At 47.5% G+C, this 23,674-nt stretch overlaps 1 long non-coding RNA gene across 1 annotated transcript in view; it reads right to left on the reverse strand.

The window, feature by feature from the left end:
* LOC144766969 (uncharacterized) overlaps positions 1-17,873 on the reverse strand; it is a 164,306-nt gene extending 146,433 nt beyond the window's left edge. The window contains exon 1 of the long non-coding RNA XR_013598008.1: positions 17,696-17,873. This is a non-coding gene — a long non-coding RNA (uncharacterized LOC144766969). The remainder of the gene's footprint in view (positions 1-17,695) is intronic.
* Positions 17,874-23,674: the final 5,801 nt, after the last annotated feature.

The following is a 23,674-nucleotide window of genomic DNA, read 5'->3' on the forward strand; positions in this document are numbered from 1 at the left end:
TGAAAGGAGATGGAGGCGTAATTACTCCGTCTCGCGGAAAGTGGCCTATAAGGAAGCCCTTAGAGGTTACCATAAGCAGTGCAAAAGTGCGAGAGCTGCCTATACCACGAATACGGTAACGCAAGCGCAAAATTGTCCCCGAGTTCTGGTTTCCGTTGTCAGGAAATTAACAGGAGCTGATACTACTCCAATTCCCCCTTCCTTGGATGAGGCTCAATGTCAGTTGCTGGCGGAGTTATTTATTTCAAAGATTGAGCGCATCTATGATTCACTGAGTTCTACTCCTTCGGCAGAGAAATCCCAGACTGGATTTTCGTTGTTGCCTGAAATTCCCGTCACCTCAGTGAAGCTCACGGAATGGCAACTGTCCTTCCTTTCATGCTTGAATAGTGTGAAATCAGGGTCTCCCCGCGATCCTTTACCTGCCAAAATCCTGAAGACGTTAGATCCTAACTTATATCAGGTATTTACAAAATTGTTAAATGCCTCTTTAAAGGAATCTCATGTACCCCAGGCATGGAAACATGCAATGGTGGTGCCCCGTCTAAAAAGGGCTGGTGCGGATGTTTCGAATTCTTCTAATTTCAGGCCCATATCCCTGTTGCCCATCTTTTCGAAAATCCTGGAAAGGCATGTCAACACTCAACTGAACCATCTAGTGGAGAGTTCTGGTTCTTTACACTCATCCCAGTCCGGCTTCCGAGCTCACTACTCCACAGAGACAGCACTTCTCGGAGTTACGGAGAGTCTACGACACGGTATCGATCAAGGTGAAACATCGGCACTCATCCTGCTGGATTTGAGTGCCGTGTTCGATACCGTGTCCCATTCCATCCTTTTGAGATCTCTCCGCTTCCTGGGAGTGGCAGGCCCGGCTTTAGCCTGGATTGCCTCCTTTCTTAGTGGGCGTACTTTCCAGGTTTTCTCAGCCAAAGCTACATCTACAATCTGCTCATTGGCTTATGGTGTTCCCCAGGGGTCTATACTCAGCCCCTTATTGTTTAATATCTACGTAAGACCCTGGGCCACCATTGTGGAGGAAGGGGGGCTGACGCTATTCTCCTACGCCGATGACACCCAAATTGTCTTCTCTCTGTCAGGCAGAGATGAGAACAGCCCCTCTGCTCTAAAGCTCGGCCTGGTACGCGTGGCCGAGTGGATGCAGAAGAACTGTCTGAAATTAAATGGGGAGAAGACAGAGGTGGTGATATTGGGAAAGAATAAAAATCTATGGGGCCCCCAACATTGGCCTAGTGATATGGGACCACTTCCACAACCAGCCACAGTAGTTCGCAACCTTGGTTTCCTTGTTGACGACAAGTTATCGATGAGGCAGCAGGCTACAAAGGTTGCAGCGATCTGCTTTTCCATCTTAAGATGGCTCCAGAAAATGTTATGGATGCTGCCCCAATCCACTCAGAGAACTGTTGTCCAGGCATTGGTTGTCTCCCGCCTGGACTACGGTAATGTTCTCTATTTGGGAGCTGATGCTGCAACCATTAAGACTCTTCAGGTAGTCCACAATGCGGCTGCCCGCCTGCTTCGGAAGGTTCCTAGGAGAACTTCAGCATCTTCTGCTCTGCGTGACTTACACTGGCTTAAAATCTCAAGCCAGATTAAATTTAAAGCCTTATGTTATCTGTTCAAGATTAGGCAGGGCACAGCCCCTAAATACCTACAGAACTTAGTTCAACCATACAGGACTCATCGAACCCTTAGATCTTCTGGTAATGGAGACTTTGTTATCCCAAGATTCAAACTTGCCAGAATGGGCGGGCAGTCTTTCGCTCATCTAGGGCCCAAGCTCTGGAACGCTTTACCAGTTGCTCTAAAATTGGAGAATAACTTGCTGCAGTTCCGGAAGGGACTTAAGACCTTGCTTTTTGAGTGATCTGCCCGTTGTCCTGGTCTGCTCGATATTACCTGATACTTCTTTCTTCTTGAGTCTATCCCTAGCGCCGGGAAACCCACTGCGGGTAGCTGTTGCGCGTTACAAGTAAATAAATAAATAAATAAATAAATGAATAAAAATCCAAGTATACATATTTTTGGAGTACATTGATCTGTTTCAGACACCACCTCAGTAAGGATGTGTGTAACCTTCTCCCCGTAGTGGAGTATTCGGGGGCAGCCCCAAGCTAAATGTAGAAAATCAGCCCCTGGGGATCCACATCAACTACAATTATCATCCTCGCTAAGGCTATGTCTCTAAAGTGTGAGTGGTGTGTGGTACATCTGATGGAGAATCTTAAAGTGAATAATGCACAAATTCACATTAGAGATGAGCTCCCTTGTTTGTGTGCAGCAGAACGTCCATTCTTACGGGGTGAGGCGTGGATCTAGGATGTCATTCCATTTGCCCCCTATGGAGTTGCTGGACTGATGACAGGTATAATGCGTTGTATATCCTGGTGACTAGTTACTGTCTAGTTGGAGTGAACAGAAGTAACTGAGTGCTGACAAAGCCGGGGGCTCCCCCAGGAACTGTGGGTACAGTCCAAGCATGAAAGTGCACAGCCGCAGGTATGCAAAATGTAGTCCATTCCATACATTTCCCATCCGGGAACACATCACCCATTGTCTACAACTTTATCTTAGCTAGTATGCTTAGCGCCTTGGATTCCGCCGTGACTGACATTGCTGTGTGGGGAGCTAACGGTAGTGTCTTCGCATACAGCAGAGTTCTGCGCCCTCTATGACCCAGCTGCTGCGATGCCTTAGTGGTGCACGGGATAGTGGAGATTTCCGTTGATCTTTTGGTCTTCATAGCGTGCGGGATCAAGGCTCTGAGTGATACTGCGTGTGCAGCATCGTGTTCTATTGCTAGGTGTGGTGTAAAGTCAGGGGGAGAGACCCAATAGTGTGCGCACTGATCTTGAGTGCATAAGTAGTATACACACATATCCGGTGCTGCAAAGTCCTCCTGCTCAAACGGGAGAGTGAGCATCCTCCATGCAATCCTAGGTGTTTACCTGCCCATGTGAATGATATTAAGAGTGAGTTAAGCGATTTAAAGAACTCCTGTGCGAGGGTCATTTGAATCGTATTGAATATATTGAGAAATGTTGGCAATACTATTATTTTCATGATGGCGACACTATCGGCAAGGGCGAGTGACGGACGTGACCATCTGCAGACCCTTTCTTCCAGTAGGGAATTCATACTATCCATACGGTCTTCGGCAGATTTGCAGCTCCATCAAGTCAGGATCCCCTCGTGATCCGGGCTCACCGAAATTATTTGCCGGGAGTATCGAGATCCTTGAGCCTTATATTAGGGATGTTTTGGATCTATCATTTGTATCCAATACAGTACCTAAAAGCCTAATCTAAGTTGGGATAGGCTAGATAATCTTCGCTCTATCTCACTCCTTCCCTACCTGGCCAAAGTGGCAGAAAAGGTGGCCAATCTTCAGCTAATGGCATATGTGGAGAAAGCCAACCTGCTCTATCCAACTCAGTTTGGCTTTCGCTCACGCCACTCCACTGAGTCTGCGCTGCTTATGGCCACTGAGACCATCAGGCAAGGGGTGGATGAAGGACAGACGATGGCCCTCATTCTACTTGACCTAAGTGCAGCTTTCGACACTGTAGCACATTTCACCTTGCTGCAGTGTCTGAACAAGGGTGGAATCACTGGGTCAGCGCTGAAGTGGATCCAATCTTTTCTGTCCGACAGGGGCTTTCAGGTAAGACAGGGAGAACATTACAATCTTGATCAAGGGGTTCCTCAGGGCTCTGCTCTGAGCCCTACCCTGTTTAACCTATATGCTTCCCCCGTAGCCAATATTGTGGAAATCCATGGCATCCAACTAGTGTCATATGCCGATGACACACAGCTGGTCATCTCGCTGTCACGGGCACCCGATGTTGCGGCATCCAGCTTCAGTGCTTGCATGCAGGAGCTTGCCTCCTGGATGTCTAACAACTGCCTGAAGCTGAATGGGACCAAAACTGAGGTGCTCGTGGTGGGGGGTGGTCCAGATGTGTGGTCCTCGGCATGGTGGCCAGCATGCCTAGGCACCACTCCAGTGCCCTGTCGGCAGGCTAAAAACCTTGGAGTGATGTTTGACTCTGACCTATTGTTTACTCCCCAGATTAATGGAGTGGTTGGGATGTGCTTCGGTATACTCAAGAGTCTGTGGAAGATCCTTGACCTGCTCCCCGTTGGTGCCAGTCAGACTCTGGTGCATGCCCTGGTGACATCGCGATTAGACTACTCCAACCTCCTCTATCTGGGAACCACGGTTAGAAGTCTCAATCGTCTCCAGGTGCTACAGAATGCCACAGCACTGTCACAAAGGACTTCGTCCAGTTTATGCTCAGGCCCGACATCCACTCAAAATGAATATATTCCCAAATCATCGGGTCCAGATAAATGTCTGGTTCCCAAACATAAATGGTCATGCCATCTGCGTGCATCAAAATCCTTAATGGTTGGAGTCTAAAACGTAATACGGCCACCGCATGTCGCAGGGATATAACACACGCCAGAGGTTCTAACGACAGAGTGAAGAAGATCAGCAAAAGTGGGCAGCACTGTCTCATTCCCCTGTGTATGGGTATTGCCTCAGATGTAACCCCATTCACCCTGAGTCGAACCACGGGCAGTATATAGTAAGCAAACCCAGCAGAGGAAGGCTCGGGGCAACCCCATCCTGAGTAAGAGAGTAAACATGAAGGACCATTCAACTGAAACGAATGCATTCGCGGCGTCTAGCAAGACTGTGGGGGCTTTCAAAGAGGGGTCGAGCTGATGAAATATGGCAAAGACGGTATTTAGTTTCTGCGCTGTTGAGCAGGTAGGGAGTAAGCCAGACTGGTCTGGTATAATCATGTTGGTGAGCAGTGGCTGCACTCTGGTCGCTAATAGTTTGGCCAGTATTTTCATGTCTATGCTAACTAATGACAGCAGCCGATATGTGGAGCTTTGGTTTGGGGGCTTATGGGCCTTAAAATCATTATCAAAAAGGCCTCCCAAAGTGACGGGGGGAGCACTTGCTTATCGTATGCTTCTTCAAACATCATAAGCAAGTTCAGGGCTAAGAGATCCGTGTATTCATTATAGAATTCACCCGACAAGCCATCTTGGCCCGGAGCCTTGTTGTTGGGGTGCATACTTAATATTTCCTTAATTTCCTCCACTGTGACGAGTTGCATCAGGTATTCTCTCTGGCCCCTTGATAACCATGCCAGGGCAATATCTTTCAGATATCCTGAGACCTCGGCAGCTGCTGTTCCCTCGTGGGGACTATTTCATTGAGCAAAAAAATCAGAGAATTCCACACCAGGGGAGGGGGTGTCATAGCAGGGTGTTCCATTTACCTACTTGGATAACATCTGTCGGCGCCCATGGTGATCTCAACCACATGGCCAAATATTTCCCGGTCTGTCAGCTTCTCCATACGCATGTGCCACGTTCCTACGGGGTTGATGGCGCGACTCCTGCTCTGCCATAGTCTCATACTCAGAGATTTGGTTCCTTATGTGTGCCAGGTTGCTTGCCTTTGGGTCTCTCTCATACTCCCGCTCCAACTTCTCCATGTTGTGTTCCAGTTTCTTTAACTGGGTGCGGATGTCCCTCAAGATCCCTGTGCACTTTCTCATGCGCACCCCACAAATGGTGGCTTTGAATGCATCCCAGAGAACCCCAGGGCTGTCAACCAAATCTGTATTTATGGTCTAGTATTCAACTATAGTTTTCCTCACGGTGTCCCGGAAAACTGAGCCTAAGAGCTCAGTGGGGTGTAGGCGTCACTGGAACTATCTAGAGGCGTGTATTAGGATAGACACCGCCAGAAGGTGCGTGATCTGATAGTGTTTTGGGCAAGTGGCGTATATCTTGCACCCAAGTGTTCAGCTGCCTTGTTTCCAGACAGTAATCTAAGCAATACCAGGCACAATGGACCGCTCAGATGCCTGAGTCTCCAAATGTCAATGAGGCCAAAGTCGTCCATTTCACTGCGCATCATCTGCGCCAACTGTTTCCCTCTCAACTCCCCTCCCCTTTAGCTGACCTGCTCACGTTTGGGTCCAAGTAAAGGTACAGGTCTCCGCCCCATTTAGTCGCCGAGGGCCGCAACGTTCTCAGCCGGTGTCAAATGTGCGCATAGAAATCTGAGTCGTCCACGTTGGGGCCATAGTTTTTTTTTTTCATAATGGGCTTGGTCAACTCCTTATTTAACTTGTCACTCATGCAAGGAAACTATTTCAATGTCTGGAAGACCGCACTAGTGGGGCCTTTACTCAAAATGACAAGTGCAGGTCCATTAATGATGAGAGATGCAAAGTAGTTGCCTTCAGGCAAACTCAAGTAATTCGGAAATTTTAATATTTGGAAACGTATCCCCTCTGGACATTCAAAGAATCTAGCCTTTAGAGTTGAGGGTTGCCCTGATGCCAACCTCAGTAGCCAGAAATGTGGGGGCTAAACTAGACACAGAACTATTCTTCCAAGCACAGGTGCAAGCTGCTGTTGCAGTTGGCTTTCCCTCATTAAAGGCCTTAAGAAAGATTCTACAATTTCTTCCAGCTGAAGCACGGAAAGATATTGTACATGCCCTAGCAACTTCTAGGCTGCATTATGCACATGTCCTGTATTTGGGACAACCAATCCGACTGTTAAATAGATTACAAAGAGAGCATTAATATTCTAAGAATAGTACTTAATATTCCTACAATACCCAGGAGAGGATCAGGGGTAGTTCTTTCTCTTTCCAGGCAGCTAAATTATGGAACTCTTTGTGGGACCAGCTTCGCTGTCTTGAAATAGAGCCAGTCTTCAAGGCTAACCTCAAAACCTGCCTTTCAATGGAATATAGATAGCTTGAAGGGTTGACTGTGCTTTCCTTGTCATTATTGATTCTCTGCCTAGCGCCAAGACGCTCTCTTTTGCAGCAGCTGTTTTGTGCGATAGAAATACATTTTCATATATTAATAAGTTAATGAACAAAAAGTTTGCACATTACAACCTTTTGTACATCCCGCATCGCACTCTGGTGCAGGGTGGATCCTTTGTCCGGTGGCTCCAGAACCAGCAGTGTAATGTCCCACACACTATGCCCACCCCCACAGCCCCACAGACTGCTGAACACTGCAGTGGACAGTGCACAGTGGGTCTGGGTGTTGTCCATGGCTGCTCTCTGTGCCATCTCACCAACAGCCATACAGCCCTCCGACTGCCCTCAGTACCCACCCCCCATGGCCCCACAGACCGATGAACACTCCAGCGTACAGTACTGAGTGGCTCCGGGAGTGGCCACTGGCCGCCCTCTGTACCCACGCCCCATGGCCCCACAGACCGCTGAATACTCCAGCGTACAGTACTGAGTGGCTCCGGGAGTGGCCACTGGCCGCCCTCTGTGCCCATGCCCCATGGCCTCACAGACCGCTGAATACTCCAGCGTACAGTACTGAGTGGCTCCGGGAGTGGCCACTGGCCGCCCTCTGTACCCACGCCCCATGGCCCCACACACCGTTGAACACTCCAGCGTACAGTACTGAGTGGCTCCGGGAGTGGCCACTGGCGGCCCTCTGTACCCACCCCCCACAGCCCCACAGACTGCTGAACACTGCAGTGGACAGTGCACAGTGGGTCTGGGTGTTGTCCATGGCTGCTCTCCGTGCCATCTCACCAACAGCCACACAGACCTCTGACTGCCCTCAGTACCCACCCCCCATGGCCCCACAGACTGCTGAACACTCCAGCGTACAGTACTGAGTGGCTCTGGGAGTGGCCACTGGCCGCCCTCTGTGCCCATGCCCCATGGCCTCACAGACCGCTGAACACTCCGCGTACAGTACTGAGTGGCTCCTGGAGTTGCCACTGGCCGACCCTCTGTACCCACGCCCTATGGCTCCACAGACCATTGTACACTCCAGCGTACAGTACTGAGTGGCTCTGGGAGTGGCCACTGGCCGCCCTCTGTACCCACGTCCCATGGCTTCAGAGGCCGCTGCCCAGGGCGCTTCATTTACTTCATTATTTATAAAGTCCCACGATAAATTTTGGGTATCTAAGTTTTTATTTTATTTGTTAGAAGAGTTTTATAGGATGTATGATGTTACAACGCGATCAAAATGATCGCGGTACATCACAATGCAACTTCTACAACGCAAGTTGTTACCACGACCTGCGCTGTAGGGTGCTGGACTTAGGAATAGTAAGATTTACTATTCCAAACTCCAGCCTACGTACAGTAGGGAAGGTGTTGGAATAGTAAATCTACTATTCCTTAGTCTAGAGCGCCCTCCAGCGCAAGTCGTAGTAACAACTTGCGTTGTAAAAGACGCGTCGTAATAGCACCGCGGTGTTTTGACCACGTTGTAAAGGATGTTTACCAGTTTTATATAGCGCTGGCTAGACCCGGAGGTATCAGAGGGCTTTACATGTGGATCAGTGAGTTACAAATTACAGGTTACATCTGTTACAATCGCATAGTCAAACATAGGACAAAAAAGCAAAGTTACAGTAATTCGTCAGAAGCGGGAGGGAGAGGAAGGAGACATAGCAGGGAGAAGGGAAGGAACTGTGCCCAATGTCCGGCTGGGTAGGTGACGGCCGAGGGAGTCAACCAGGGCCGATCTCTTCTCCAGCTGTCTAAGCACCTCCACCGGGCATCGGCCATATTGCCCCGAATCCACTGTCAGGATAAATATCAGGGTTAAAGTAAGTGATGCTCGAGGGGGTGAACCAGGGCCGATCTCCTCTATAGTGGCACAATACACTGAGTATATACAAAACACTGAATACCTTTTTTACACTCTACCTAGAACAGAAAACAAATAACATAAAAGCGCTTCAGCGTAACAGCCACATTTCGAGCACTTGCTGTATGTTGGATGGACACTGAGAGAAGGCAGAGAGATGGAGAGGTCATTTCATATTTGAGGATGACAGAAAGCCAGGGCTGAGTCACCTGAAAAGAGCTTGGAACCCTCAAGGCACCTGAGGCAGGAATAAGATACACAATGGAAGTGAATGAGGGGTCTGATGGATATTGCATGCATGTATCCATGTACAGTGAAAGGCAGGCAATTCCTGACAGAAGAGGTCAGATCCTACCTGTGGACACAGATCGGGGGATATGATCCCTCAGGAGCAAAGGCCCTCACACCCCCGAGGGGTGTCATGCTTCATGGTCGGGCAGCTCCTCGTTGGGCCGGTGTTGCAATGCCCAACGGGCCCTCACACCCCCCCGAGGGGTGTCATGATTCATCATCGGGCAGCTTCTCGCTCTGCCGGCGCTGCAATGCCCAAAGGGCCCAGCAGGTGGGGCTCTTTGCTGGAAGTCTTTTGTTTTTTGCCGATGTGGAGAGTGAGGTGTAGAGTGGGTGTGATATTGTGAGTAGACTGGTGTAGAGATGAGGTAAAAATAACTAGACAAACCCTAGGTAATTTTAATAACTGTGCTCCCTTGTTATGATTAAAATCAGAAAGGCTAGAAATGGATGCAATGGTTCGATCAAGCACAAGGTGGTGTTTTAAGAGAAGCTCAAAGTTTTTCTTGCTTAATTGCTGTCGAAAACCTCATACCAATTCATCAGGACCAGCGCCCTAATCTACTCGTGTGAGGGTCGGTGACACGTGTCTGTGAGTTATGCATTGAGAACAAGTGCATGCTGAGGCCGTCAACGCCCTTGTATTGCGGGTGGGGAATGCACTAGTTTAAGCATGAATCGTGCATAAATACCACACACTGACAAGACAGACACGTAACACTCAGCGTAAGCCCAGAGTTATAGCATGGGGACAGAATTGGAGGCAAAAGCCCCTGTCCCAAGTAAGAAGGCTTACCAAGTATTGGGGAAAACTGCACCCCAACAATGAATGGTACTTTCGGGGAACAATGATTGTGAGCATCAGAAACAAGTGATGCTTGTGGGGCCGGTCCAGTGGAGCCCGTCTGGGGGGTGGGGGGAGGTGTATAGTCAGGATATGCTTCTACTCTTTTGAATTTTTATTGTTTTGTTCTCGGTTCATTTAATAAACTAAGAGTTATTTTTCTAATTTTGTGTGGAATCTTTGTCGGTGGTGTTTTCACTGTTTTACTGTTTGAAGTGTTGCACAAATACCTTACACATTGCCTCTAAGTTAAGCCTGACAGCTCTGCGCCAAGCTAGCAGAGGGTGAGCACAGTTTAATTTAGGGTGTGTTTGTGACTTTCCCTGACTAGGATTGTGGTTACTGTTTGACCAGCGCTTTCACCTCAATCAACCAGGAACCCAATTTCTATCAGCAGCCATTAAGGTACTCCGTTAGCTTTCTATGAAGTTACAGATCAAAATCAAGACTCTTTCTCCCATCCACGCTTCCTCCAGGATGAAAGGACCCACTGCTAACAAAGGTGGCCTCTCACTGCACTTGTACCAGTATCCTACAATCATCTTAGTAGCATGAACAATCAGAATATTAAAAAACTGGTGGGAGATCTGTGGGCATTGATTCTGGAACGCCTCAAACCCTACCTTTAAACAAAAAGCAACTTACCTCTAATACAGGAATATGAAGCATTTATGCTACGGGATACGAACGACTATGCCATTTCTGAATGCAAAAATGCTTTTACAGATGAACATTACACAAATTGTGATTCCGTGACATGTTACCTAATCGCAATTTGTGTTTGCAATTCGGTATTTGGAAGGGTACGTTTATATCGTCCTTGCCAAATACTGAGTCTGAAAGGGATATATGAATGTTTTGTAAATTACGGTTGCAAAACATTCCTATTTCACCGGCTCCTCGTAAGAGGTGGCAAACCATTCGCAAATCGGAAGTGCTCCCCATAGGACCCTTTCCCCTTTGAGATTTTTAAGAGCAGGCAGTGGTCCCGTAGCCTACTCTTAAAAATTAACCTACAAAGTTTCACATTTTTTTTAAAGCATCTTGCTTTACTTTAAGGAAGACTGGGTGCATTAAAAAAAATGCTTTATTAAAAGGCAATCGCAGACATGGTGGTCTGCTAACCCTTGACTGTGAATCCTAATGGGTCAAAATTGCAACCTCCCTCATTAATATGCATGAGGCAGATCAATTTGCAACCCACAAGGAATCCCTAAATGAAACTCAATGACTTTCATACATTAGGAACACCAAGTTCTTATTTGCGAGAACTGAGAGAATCGCAAATTGGAAATTGCCATTCCTAACGTTTGTACATCTGGCCCTTAATCCTTTAGACCGGTGGTCTGTCAAAGGCAAGTGAGAGCACGGATAGGCAACAGGGCACGAGGGTTTGAGATCTATGCGGCATTCAGATCGGATTGATTCTAAATACCCTGGACTGTGTTAGCAGCTCTCAGGATCTCGCTTTATTTCCTGACTTCATATTGGCCTTCAGGGGCTACGAGGAGACACATTTTACTCTATAAACATTCTACATAAATAAGTTTAGGTTTACACGTATTTTTTTTTGCGTGTGTTACAGAGGGCACTAAGGGGTACAAGGATGTGGGGGTGTATAAATTCACTGAAAAAATAAGGGATAATATGGGGGTATTCGCAAGTATTTCTATAATAAAATACCTGACGTTTAAAACCAATCACTGAAATTCACCAGTTATACATCACTGACACAAGTATAACTTGTACATCATGGATTGGAGATGTCATCAGTGATGTGATACGTGTTGTCATAAGCAGTGCATCATAGCAGTGCAAGTTATAGTTATGTCAGGTACGTATGTCTGGTGAATATCAGTGTTTTTTTGTTTTTTAACATTAGTTTTCGTTATCATTAGAAGGTCCACCTATAACTCCACTTTAACCTTTGCTCTTTTCAGTGAATTTCTATGGTTTCAATATTATAAAGTAATATCTGATTATGATATGTCTGCATTGCAGGCTGGTTCTAGTGTTGTGTGTGCAGCCGACTTACCATGAACGCACAATTCTACTGATTCTGTCCCACACCTTCATAAGCCACTGATCCCTGGGGCACACTGACATCCCTCCCTTGTAATGCACCAATCCCTGGTGCACACTGACATCCCTCCCTTGTAATACACTGATCCCTGGTGCAAACTGACATCCCTCCCTCCGTATGCACTGATCCCTGGTGCACACTGACATATCTCCCTTGTTATGCACTGATCCCTGCTGCACACTGACTTCCCTCCTTTGTGATGCACTGATCCCTGGTGCACACTGACATCCCTCCCTTGTTATGCACTGATCCCTGGTGCACACTGACATCCCTCCATTGTTATGCAATGATCCCTGCTGCACACTGACATCCCTCCATTGTGATGCACTGATCCCCGGTGCACACTGACATCCCTCCCTTGTTATGCACTGATCCCTGGTGCACACTGACATATCTCCCTTGGTATGCACTCATCCCTGCTGCACACTGACTTCCCTCCCTTGTGATGCATTGATCCCTGGTGCACACTGACATCCCTCCCTTGTTATGCCCTGATTCCTGGTGCACACTGACATCCCTCCCTTGTTATGCACTGATTCCTGCTGCACACTGACATCCCTCCCTTGTTATGCACTGATCCCTGGTGCACACTGACATCCCTCCCTTGTTATGCACTGATCCCTGGTGCACACTGACATCCCTCCATTGTTATGCAATGACCCCTGCTGCACACTGACATCCCTCCATTGTGATGCACTGATCCCCGGTGCACACTGCCATCCCTCCCTTGTTATGCACTGATCCCTGGTGCACACTGACATCCCTCCATTGTAATGCAGTGATCCCTCGTGCACACTGACATCCCTCAGTTGTAATGCACTAATCCCTGGTGCACACTGACATCCCTCCCTTGTAATGCACTGATCCCTGATGTATACTGACATCCCTCCCTTGTAATGCACTGATCACTGGCGCGCACTGACATCCTTCCCTTGTTATGCACTGATCCCTGGTGCGCACTGACATCCCTCCCTTGTTATGCACTGATCCCTGGTGCACACTGACATCCCTCCCTTGTTATGCACTGATCCCTGGTGCAAACTGACATCCCTCCCTTGTAATGCACTGATCCCTGGTGCACACTGACATCCCTCCCTTGTAATGCACTGATCCCTGGCGCGCACTGACATCCTTCCCTTGTTATGCACTGATCCCTGGTGCGCACTGACATCCCTCCCTTGTTATGCACTGATCCCTGGTGCACACTGACATCCCTCCCTTGTTATGCACTGATCCCTGGTGCAAACTGACATCCCTCCCTCCGTATGCACTGATCCCTGGTGCACACTGACATATCTCCCTTGTTATGCACTGATCCCTGCTGCACACTGACTTCCCTCCTTTGTGATGCACTGATCCCTGATGCACACTGACATCCCTCCCTTGTCATGCACTGATCCCTGGTGCACACTGACATCCCTCCCTTGTTATGCACTGATCCCTGGTGGACACTGACATCCCTCCCTTGTTATGCACTGATCCCCGGTGCACACTGACATCCCTCCCTTGTTATGCACTGATCCCTGGTGCACACTGACATATCTCCCTTGGTATGCACTCATCCCTGCTGCACACTGACTTCCCTCCCTTGTGATGCATTGATCCCTGGTGCACACTGACATCCCTCCCTTGTTATGCCCTGATCCCTGGTGCACACTGACATCCCTCCCTTGTTATGCACTGATTCCTGCTGCACACTGACATCCCTCCCTTGTTATGCACTGATCCCTGGTGCACACTGACATCCCTCCCTTGTTATGCACTGATCCCTGGTGCACACTGACATCCCTCCATTGTTATGCAATGACCCCTGCTGCACACTGACATCCCTCCATTGTGATGCACTGATCCCCGGTGCACACTGCCATCACTCCCTTGTTATGCACTGATCCCTGGTGCACACTGACATCCCTCCATTGTAATGCAGTGATCCCTCGTGCACACTGACATCCCTCAGTTGTAATGCACTAATCCCTGGTGCACACTGACATCCCTCCCTTGTAATGCACTGATCCCTGGTGCACACTGACATCCCTCCCTTGTAATGCACTGATCCCTGGCGCGCACTGACATCCTTCCCTTGTTATGCACTGATCCCTGGTGCGCACTGACATCCCTCCCTTGTTATGCACTGATCCCTGGTGCACACTGACATCCCTCCCTTGTTATGCACTGATCCCTGGTGCGCACTGACATCCTTCCCTTCTTATGCACTGATCCCTGGTGCACACTGACATCCTTCCCTTGTTATGCACTGATCCCTCATGCACACTGACATCCCTCCCTTGTTATGCACCGATCCCTGCTGCACACTGACATCCCTCCCTTGTTATGCACTGATCCCTAGTGCCCACTGACATCCCTCTCTTGTTATGCACTGATCCCTGCTGCACACTGACATCCCTCCCTTGTTATGCACTCATCCCTGGAGCACACTGACATCCCTCCCTTGTTATGCACTCATCCCTGGTGCACACTGACATCCCTCCCTTGTTATGCACTTATCCCTGGTGAACACTGACATCCCTCCCTTTTTATGCACTGATCCCTGGTGCACACTGACATCCCTCCCTTGTTATGCACTGATCCCTGGTGCACACTGACATCCCTCCCTTGTTATGCACTGATCCCTGGTGCACACTGACATCCCTCCCTTGTTATGCACTGATCCCTGGTGCACACTGACATCCCTCCCTTGTGATGCACTGATCCCTGGAGCACACTGACATCCCTCCCTTGTAATGCACTGATCCCTGGTGCACACTGACATCCCTCCCTTGTTATGCACTGATCCCTGGTGCACACTGACATCATCCCTTGTTATGCACTGATCCCTTGTGCACACTGACATCCCTCCCTTGTTATGCACTGATCCCTGGTGCACACTGACATCCCTCCCTTGTGATGCACTGATCCCTGGTGCACTCTGACATCCCTCCCTTGTTATGCACTGATCCCTGGTGCGCACTGACATCCCTCCCTTGTTATGCACTGATCCCTGCTGCACACTGACATCCCTCGCTTGTTATGCACTCATCCCTGGAGCACACTGACATCCCTCCCTTGTTATGCACTCATCCCTGGTGCACACTGACATCCCTCCCTTGTTATGCACTCATCCCTGGTGAACACTGACATCCCTCCCTTGTGATGCACTGATCCCTGGAGCACACTGACATCCCTCCCTTGTAATGCACTGATCCCTGGTGCACACTGACATCCCTCCCTTGTTATGCACTGATCCCTGGTGCACACTGACATCCCTCCCTTGTTATGCACTGATCCCTTGTGCACACTGACATCCCTCCCTTGTTATGCACTGATCCCTGGTGCACACTGACATCCCTCCCTTGTGATGCACTGATCCCTGGTGCACTCTGACATCCCTCCCTTGTTATGCACTGATCCCTGGTGCGCACTGACATCCCTCCCTTGTTATGCACTGATCCCTGCTGCACACTGACATCCCTCGCTTGTTATGCACTCATCCCTGGAGCACACTGACATCCCTCCCTTGTTATGCACTCATCCCTGGTGCACACTGACATCCCTCCCTTGTTATGCACTCATCCCTGGTGAACACTGACATCCCTCCCTTTTTATGCACTGATCCCTGGTGCACACTGACATCCCTCCCTTGTTATGCACTGATCCCTGGTGCACACTGACATCCCTCCCTTGTTATGCACTGATCCTTGGTGTACACTGACATCCCTCCCTTGTTATGCACTGATCCCTGGTGCACACTGACATCCTTCCCTTGTGATGCACTGATCCCTGGAGCACACTAACATCCCTCCCTTGTAATGCACTGATCCCTGGTGCACACTGACATCCCTCCCTTGTTATGCACTGATGCCTGGTGCACACTGACATCCCTCCCTTGTTATGCACTGATCCCTGGTGCACACTGACATCCCCCCCTTGTTATGCACTGATCCTTGGTGTACACTGACATCCCTCCCTTGTTATGCACTGATCCCTGGTGCACACTGACATCCCTCCCTTGTGATGCACTGATCCCTGGTGAACACTGACATCCCTCCCTTGTGATGCACTGATCCCTGGAGCACACTGACATCCCTCCCTTGTAATGCACTGATCCCTGGTGCACACTGACATCCCTCCCTTGTTATGCACTGATCCCTGGTGCACACTGACATCCCTCCCTTGTTATGCACTGATCCCTTGTGCACACTGACATCCCTCCCTTGTTATGCACTGATCCCTGGTGCACACTGACATCCCTCCCTTGTGATGCACTGATCCCTGGTGCACTCTGACATCCCTCCCTTGTTATGCACTGATCCCTGGTGTGCACTGACATCCCTCCCTTGTTATGCACTGATCCCTGCTGCACACTGACATCCCTCGCTTGTTATGCACTCATCCCTGGAGCACACTGACATCCCTCCCTTGTTATGCACTCATCCCTGGTGCACACTGACATCCCTCCCTTGTTATGCACTCATCCCTGGTGAACACTGACATCCCTCCCTTTTTATGCACTGATCCCTGGTGCACACTGACATCCCTCCCTTGTTATGCACTGATCCCTGGTGCACACTGACATCCCTCCCTTGTTATGCACTGATCCTTGGTGTACACTGACATCCCTCCCTTGTTATGCACTGATCCCTGGTGCACACTGACATCCCTCCCTTGTGATGCACTGATCCCTGGAGCACACTAACATCCCTCCCTTGTAATGCACTGATCCCTGGTGCACACTGACATCCCTCCCTTGTTATGCACTGATGCCTGGTGCACACTGACATCCCTCCCTTGTTATGCACTGATCCCTGGTGCACACTGACATCCCCCCCTTGTTATGCACTGATCCCTGGTGCATACTGACATCCCACCCTTGTAATGCACTGATCCCTGGTGCACACTGACATCCCTCCCTTGTGATGCACTCATCCCTGGTGCACACTGACGTCCCTCCCTTGTTATGCACTGATCCCTGGTGCACACTGACATCCCTCCCTTGTGATGCACTGATCCCTGGTGCACACTGACATCCCTCCCTTGTGAAGCACTGATCCCTGGTGCACACTGACATCCCTCCCTTGTTATGCACTGATCCCTGGTGCACACTGACATCCCTCCCTTGTGATGCACTGATCCCTGGTGCACACTGACATCCCTCCCTTGTGAAGCACTGATCCCTGGTGCACACTGACATCCCTCCCTTGTAATGCACTGATCCCTTGTGCACACTGACATCCCTCCCTTGTTATGCACTGATCCCTGGTGCACACTGACATCCCTCCCTTGTGATGCACTGATCCCTGGTGCACTCTGACATCCCCCCTTTGTTATGCACTGATCCCTGGTGCATACTGACATCCCACCCTTGTAATGCACTCATCCCTGGTGCACACTGACATCCCTCCCTTGTGATGCACTGATCCCTGGTGCACACTGACATCCCTCCCTTGTAATGCACTGATCCCTGGTGCACACTGACATCCCTCCCTTGTAATGCACTGATCCCTGGTGCACACTGACATCCCTCCCTTGTAATGCACTGATCGCTGCTGAACACTGACATCCCTCCCTTGTAATGCACTGATCCCTGGTGCACACTGACATCCCTCCCTTGTAATGCACTGATCCCTGGTGCACACTGACATCCCTCCCTTGTAATGCACTGATCCCTGGTGCACACTGACATCCCTCCCTTGTAATGCACTGATCCCTGGTGCACACTGACATCCCTCCCTTGTAATTCAAGCTCATTACAGATACTTTACCAGTGCATACCTTTTTGAAATAGTAGATGATCCTTTTCAGCTGGACGGAGGCACTGAGTGGGTTTCAGAAGAGAGGCGACAGAAGTCTGAAGTGACCGGTCCTCATGTTGAAAGGCTTGTTGAAGACCAGTACAGCTCTTTGCATTAGGATGGAGATCAGAAGAGCTTCTTGCTTTGGGATTGTAAAATATTTCTCGCTCCACTGCAAGACAGAAGCACCAGGAAAGACAGAGTGAGTACAGGATGGGAGAATAAACAGCTGTGAGACTGAGCGAGGAGCAAGGGTACTCTTCAGCAAGACCAACATAGGTCTACATTGTTTCCAGTAATAACAACAAGAACTTAAGAGGCACTTTCCACCAACAGTGTAAACATTGGTACAGTGTTAGAAATGACTGACTCCATTGATATAACAATTCAAGAGAATGACCATGATAATTCGGATCACACCAGACACAAGACAAACAATGCTGATTGGTCCACGGCATCTAATGTGGCCACTATTCATGTCTTGATTTCAATCATTTTGTAACAAGATGACAGAAAAAGCAGACTACGCCCAACTCCAAGATCAACACCAACCATCCCCTGCCTGACTGTCGATCTGCCGTGCGTTCGTCCTGCAGCACGGAGAAAAATACCCTACAAATCATAGACCGTGTCCTTCTGATTACCCATAGAGATGACCCTTGCCCCCTGATATTACTGAACCTCCCACCTTCCATCCACACTAGTGAGCACCTCATCCTAATTGACACCGTTTAGTCTCTAATGGGTTTCCATGGAGACGCCCTTCACTGGTTCTCCGCCTGCCTTTCCAACTAACATGAGTTCATTCACATGGGCCCCTGATGGTCCCCAAAGATGTGGCTCACCTGTGGAGCACCTAAGTGTTTCATATTGTCCTGCATCATCTTCAGCCGCAACAGGGAGCCCCTTCTGGCTCTACTCACAGATAACATGAAGGGTCACCACCACACTCATGACTCACAGCTGTATTTGAAGGTCACCTCTGCGACAAACACCCAATTCTTAATGTGCTTCTTGTACCTCGTACAGACCGGGATGTACCGCACCTTCCTGAAGTTTAATCTGACCAAACTAGAAATCCTGCTGTTCCCCAAGAACAACTTCCAACAACTAGTCATGCCTGGCTCAAAGACAAAGAACCTGGATGGATTTAAACACAAATTTACACCCGGTGCCATCTCACTCTATGTTATGTTATGTTATGTTAAAGGAATTTGTTACCGCGCACGGACACCAATTGGTTTCATGGCGCTCACAGACAAAGCAGAGATACAAAGCGGAAGGGTATGAACGGAAGGATTAATCATAAGCTAACTGAAAAAGATGGGTTTTAAGGAGTTTACGGAAAGTGATGTAATCGGGGCAAAGTCGAATAGGAAAGGGAAGGGAATTCCAAGTTGAGGGAGCAAGGAAAGAGAAGCAGGAACCACCATGTTTTTTGCGTTTAAATCTAGGAATGATTAGAAGGTTGTGAGCAGACGACCGAAGATTCCTCGAAGGAAGGTGACGTTTAAGGCTGAGGGTAGTGAAAGCAGGAGCAAGTGCAAAAAAAAGACTTAAAAACAGTACAGCCCATTTTGAAAATGCAGCGAGAAGCGACCGGGAGCCAGTGCAATCTCCTCAACAGGGGAGTAACGTGTTGGTGCTTTGGCTGTTGGAAGACCAATCTGGCCGCCTGGTTTTGTACCAGCTGGAGCCGATGGAGATGGTAAGCAGGGATCCCCACATACAAGCAGTTGGCATAGTCAATGCGGGAGGTGACAAGGGCCATAATGACAAGTATGAGAGCCTCTGTAGAGAGAAACCTTCGGATTTTACAAATTCTGCGTAGATGGTAAAAGCAGGACGAGGTAACGATGTTAATTTGAGGTCTCATTGATAGGTCACTGGAGATAATAACACCAAGGCTCCTTACGGACTTGACCGGGCAGGGTGGAGGGCCAAGAGCTTGAGGCCAAAAGCTGGAGCTCCAAGGATTTGAGGGCCCTCCTTAAATCCTCTAGACACGGATCTCATCTTCAAGGAACACATTCCCAAGAAAACTAAGAGGGACGGAGGCCAGCCCTTTCGACTAAGTGAGACTAACTAGAAAGTAACTTTAGACCCCCCATTCATCTGCTTGGTAGCAATGCTCTGCTCCACAAGCTTCTTCTTAAGAGCATTCTTCATACAGCAGTGCAGCAGGACGGCCAATGATGGACCTGAAGAACAATGACCAATGACCCTACCCTGATAGATCTCCACTGATTGCACCTCACAGCCTGGAGCATCCTCAAAACCAGCTGTATCATCTACAAAGCCTTCACGAATGGTAACCCTGCACACCTGGCTAATAAGCCAACCATCTCCCGTGGACCTACACCAGGGACACTATCAGATGGAGACGAAGAGATGGAAAAATCAACAACAAGGCAACAGGCCTTCTCCATCCATGCATCTAGAATACGAACAACAATCCCATAACAGCCAGAAGTGCTCCAATGTAAAGAAAGCGCTAAATATCCAACTCTATACAGAACTTTAGTTCACAATGCAGTACAGTGTGCATTTGTTTTTAATAAACAGCTGACTCTTCAGGCACACGATGACTGTTTCTTTGCCTTTGACACTCTAAATGCTCTGCTACCTTTCAGCTATGTTAGCTCTATATACATACCAAAGACATAACATACAAAACTTAGGCAATGTCACATATTTCATTTATATGCATAGACATCTGGAACAAAACAGTCAGATTATGAAGCCAATCCTCAGAGACATAAGGGCCAATTTAAAATACTTTGAAACAGAAACTTTGCAATGGACTCAAATATTGAAATCAGATGGGCACTATTGCAAGTCTAGGGTTTAGAAGCACTATTTAGGGTTAGACATACAAAGCCATGTTACAATCACAAACCCTACATTTCACAAAATCACAGGGTTTGCCACCACAAAATGTCCATTTACTATGTACTAAATCAGTTGGACCAGCATAGGTTTTGCCACACATATCAAATCACAATTAGGAAGGGCTGTAAAAGGGGTGCTCCTTCCTAACTGCAGGTCGGTATTGTACGCACAATGGTTTCTCACCGTAAATTCCGTCACAAACCATTGACCAGTTCCCAAAACCCCAAAGGAGGAGGTAACTGCTTTGCTGAGGGAAAGGGATTCCGAGGGGACCTTTGAAAGTCATGTCAGTCGATCATGGGGGGAACAGGCAATGGTCAAAGGGACCACCGCTTGCTCTCACTGAGATCTTCTCAAATGGAATTTTTTTTAAAGCAGCACCAGGCCCTTTAAAGCAACAAGGCTCCTTTTTAAAGAAAAAGTGTTTCACAATGTAAATACAAGAATGGAGGTCTGCATCTCCTTGCAGGTCTTCGGCCCTGAATCGACAGCTAAGGATAGTGATTGCAAATTGTGACCTTTCTAATTAATATTCATCAGACAGGTCCTTTTACTACCTCCTGCGAATGTACATTTAGAATTCAACTTTTTGTACATATGTTGCATCACAAATTACATTACCTTTCGGGGGCGGGTACACTAAGAGGGTCATGTTATTTTTTAAAATATATTTGTATTTTAGGGTTTTAATTATTTTTGATATGAACTATATCCTAGCTGATGTAGTAAGCAAATAAATGAAAGGCAATCAATTAAGATGCTTTGATTGCACACAGTGCCTGCTAGGAAAGCTTGGGGATATATAACTATAATCTATGTTAATTGTATTTGTTCAGAAAGTACCGGCCACTTTTATGCACTTTAGCCATACTTTCAAATTCCAGCTGCAATGGTACTCAAATGGATGTTTCTCTTTACAGTATCTGTTTACGTAGCACAAGTCTCTTTATGCACCTATGCACTTCGGATACACCCTAGATGCACTTTAGAACCTCACCTGCTAAGGTTTCCAACTGGAGGGATCTTTTTGATCATATTGGGGTGAAAATTCACAGAACTAATCTGAGACAGAATCCTAAACTTGCTACTTTTGGTATTCACAGAAGACATGTAGTAGTAGCTAAGTTAGGATTTTGTCTTCAGTTAAGATGTTGTCTTACTTTGGGATTTTGTCTTAATTTAGGATTCTTTATTAAGTTAAGATTTTGTCTTAATTTAGGATTTTGTCTCAAGTTAGGATTTTTTCTTAAGTTAGGATTTTGTCTTAAGTTAACCTTAAGTTTGTCTTAAGTTTTGGTCTTAAAACAAAATCCTAACTTAAAACAAAATCTTAACTTAAGATAAAATCCTAACTTTACTACTACTAAATGCCTTCTGTGAATACCAAAAGTAGTAAGTTTAGTATTTTGTCTCAGATTAGTTCTGTGAATCGGCCCAATTGAGACGTGAGGTATAAGGGCAACAATCTTTCAATAGATTAGAGGCCTATTTTATTATAGTACCTGTTTTTATGAGCATGAGTCACTTTATACACACTGATGCACTTTTTTTTGCTAACACAAATCTCTTTCCATGTTGATACACGACTGGATGAAATTTATCCTAAAGGATGAGGCTATGCACAAATAATTGTATATATTTTTGGTTCATTCTGGCTAATATGAGCTCTAAATCCTCCACCTGGAAAGACTTTAGATATTCCAAGAAGCCTTGTTTACACACTGCACTTTTTGAGAGGTTGGAGAGTATATGTTTACAGTATTTGGTTTTCAGAACAGCGCGTGCCCCTTTTTTTTAAGCCTAAGTACTAGTAGGTAATAAGTAGTGAAGACCTCACAGTACTCTCTTTTCGTGCCAATGGACTAAATAATAATTGTAAAGCCAGGAAAATAGAAAGCTGGCTCAGAAGTCACTACCGGTCGTTATATTCCTACAAGAAACCCACTTTAGGTACCCATTGGATGCGAGAAAGATTCTCCAGAAATGGGCTGGCTTCCATTGTTCGCCAAACGCGTGTTGTGCACAGAAGGGGGTGGGAATATACATAGGTAAACGTGTACAATTCCAAGTATAAGTCACGTAGACAGATCCGGGAGGGAGATGGGCTTTTGTACACAGAAGGCTAAATCAGTCAAATCTTATCTTAGCTACAATGTATGCACCAGTTCTCGATAACCCTCTACCTCTACTCCAGCTTAATCAGGTTTTAACTAGTATCCCTGGCCCTATGATATGGGGGGTGATTTCAACTTTCTTCAGGATCCACCAGTTGACTCTTCCAAGAATGCCCGAAAACAAAATAAGCCTCAGGTGACCATTGCTGTGGCCAGTTGCAAAAGGGATTTAGACCTGGTGGACCTGTGGCGCCTCAGAAATCCAAGGACACATGCCTTCTCAAGCTTCTCTGCAAAATATAACACGGTCTCCAGGTTAGACTTCTTACTGGTTTGACATGTTCTCATAATGAACACGCACGATTACATCCCTAACCCGTTCTCAGACCATGCATTAGTTAAAATGGTAATAGCCGAGGCAGGGCCTGAAAAAAAAGCCTAGGAGGTGGTATTTTTTATAAAATCAACTTAGAAAGAGAGAACTGGTGCACAGAGGTAAATGAAATTAGAAGCTTTTTTATTAACAATTCAGATACCGCCTCGATAGGCATGGTATGGGACGCCTTTAAGGCTACACTACGAGGGATAATTACATCTAAATAAATCCCCCAACAAAGGGCCAAAAAGTAAAAAAGACTACAGATTGAGTTAAGGCTTGCACAAGCAAAAAGAGAGTATAATAAAGTTATAAACCCAGCAACAAAACAAGAGCTGTTTCAAGCAAAACAAGAAATGAAGGAGTATTATTACTACCTAGGTGATAGAGATAACATAGCATACCTCCAAAAGACATATGAGGAGAGCGAATATACAGGGAGATTACTTGCATGGCAGGCAAAAGAGAAACAGGTCCCAAACAGAATTGAATCTGGGAATCTAAAGCACATTTACCCAGGTCCTCGGACATTGGGGTGGCTTTTCTTAGACACTATGAGAAAATATATCAGATAGAC

Source organism: Lissotriton helveticus, chromosome 1_1, assembly GCF_964261635.1.
Source record: "Lissotriton helveticus chromosome 1_1, aLisHel1.1, whole genome shotgun sequence".
NCBI lineage: Eukaryota > Metazoa > Chordata > Amphibia > Caudata > Salamandridae > Lissotriton > Lissotriton helveticus.